General features: G+C 61.1%; 1 non-coding gene across 1 annotated transcript; it reads right to left on the bottom strand.

Moving 5' to 3' along the window:
• Window positions 1-585: 585 nt before the first annotated feature.
• LOC131861173 (5S ribosomal RNA) lies at window positions 586-704 on the bottom strand. Its single transcript, XR_009360250.1, has one exon. It is a non-coding gene; the product is annotated as a 5S ribosomal RNA (ribosomal RNA).
• Window positions 705-2,036: the final 1,332 nt, after the last annotated feature.

Raw genomic sequence — 2,036 nt, 5'->3', positions numbered from 1 at the left:
GGGTGGGCGCCTTGGTGCGCACACCTTGGCTGGGCTGCGCACACCTTGGCACCCGCGTTTCCTTCATTTTAAATTTTTTTTTTTTACAATCTCTCAAGTGGGAAATTCTATAATCTCAACTTTTTTTGCCTTTTCAGGAAACTTTTGAATGGAGCGCATCATTGGTGCGCTCCGAAGTGTGCTCCAAAGCTCTCTCCAGCTGCGTGCACCTGCCCCGGCCGCGCACCCGGCCCCGCCCAGCTTCGCTCACCTGTCCCGGGCGTCTGGTGCGGAACCTTAGAGTAAGAAACATCACCGTGCACCTTGGCCAACGTGCGCGACTCGACCGAGCGCGCACTGGCCGAGGTGCACACCGATTTCACCTGGGTGCGCGCGCAGCACCTCGGGCGCACCGGGGTGCGCGCACAACGCCCGGGTTGCACCGTGGCCTGTGTGCTCGGGGCGCCTCGGGTGCGCGCTCGGTGTCGCCCCCGCGCGCGCGGTAGTGCGGGCAGCGCACCCCGGCCCGGCCCGGCCCCGACGAGAACGCAAACGGGCAAAAGGTTTATTCAAATAGCATTGCGATGCCCGGCGAAAAACTAAAAAAGGGTGCAACACCGGGACTTCCCGGGAGGTCACCCATCCCAGTACTACTCCGGCCCAAGCGCGCTTAACTGCGGAGTTCTGATGGGATCCGGTGCACTAACGCTGGTATGATCGCACCCGTTATGAGCTTGTCGCAGTGTGTACTTAGCAAACCGCGACCCACGTGCGAATCCACCCCGGCCACCCACCCCCGTCGAGGTGCACACCCTCCCTCGCGAAGTGCGCCCCGTTCGCCAAGTGTGAGCCCTGCCCGGGTGCGCGCACCTTGCTAGGGCGTCGGGTGTGCACCCGGCGCGGCCTACGTGCGTGCACCTGTAGGGGGCGTCGTGTGCGTGCAGTGTCCCGTCTGCAACGCGGTGCCCACACACCACCTCGGGCGCAACGACCTGCGCTCACATGTGGGCCGAGTGCACCTTGGTGCATGTTCGGGGCGCCTCGGGTGCACGCTCGATCTTGCCCCGGTGCACCAAGGCGCTCGGTTTGCCCCGGGTGCGCACTTGGTGCAAGGTGGGCACCCAAAATAGGGATCAAGCACCAAAACACAAGTTTCGGGATGCAAAATGGGACCCAAGGACCACAAATGCGTTCCAAGACCCATGATGGGTCCACGAGAACAAAAATGTGTTCCGAGACTTAATAAACAAATATTGGGTTTTAGGAGAAGAAACATGCTCTGATGCCCAAAACGAGAATCGACCCCGAAAAGGCCACAGGCCAAAAGTGGGATGCGAGACAAAAAAAAATGGGACCCGAGGACCAAAATTGGGTTCCCAGGTCGAAGACAGGGCAACCGGACAAGAAACGACCTCTAAGGCTCGAAATGAGTCCCGACGACTAAAACTTGACAAGAAGCACCCATCAGGCACCCAACTCGACACCCATGGGATGCCGACCCACCCGGGCTTCCACCTAGCACACCTTGGCACCCACCCACCCTCGCACCCAACCTCGCACCCAACTTAGCACCTTTGAACCCACATTGGCACTCACCCTGACCCTGGCACCTTGGAACCCACATTGGCACTCACCTTGACCCTGGCACCCACCTTTGCACTCACCTTGGGACCCACCCTGGCTCCCACCTCGGCACCCACCCAGACACCCACCTTGGTTCCTTGGCACCCACCTTGGATCCTTGGCACCCACCCCGACACCCACCTTGGCACGCAACTTGGCTACTTGCCACCCACCTTGGCTCCTTGACGCCCACCCCGACAACCACCCCGTGACCTACCCTGGCTAGGGTTGGTGCACACCCACCCTGGTGCCCACCTTGGCACCCACCCTATGACCCACCTTGGCACGCACCTTAGTACCCACCCCGTTACCCACCCTAGGACCCACCCCGTGACCCACCTTGGCCAGGGTGGGTGCCTTGGTGCGCACAACTTGCCTGGGCTGCACACCAGGGCGGGCTCAAGATGGCACCCGCGTTCCGTTTTTTTCACTAT

This window comes from Cryptomeria japonica, unplaced genomic scaffold, assembly GCF_030272615.1.
Source record: "Cryptomeria japonica unplaced genomic scaffold, Sugi_1.0 HiC_scaffold_24, whole genome shotgun sequence".
Taxonomy (NCBI): domain Eukaryota; kingdom Viridiplantae; phylum Streptophyta; class Pinopsida; order Cupressales; family Cupressaceae; genus Cryptomeria; species Cryptomeria japonica.
The sequence above is the reverse complement of the archived record's forward strand: the minus strand, read 5'-3'. Positions and strand labels throughout refer to the sequence as shown.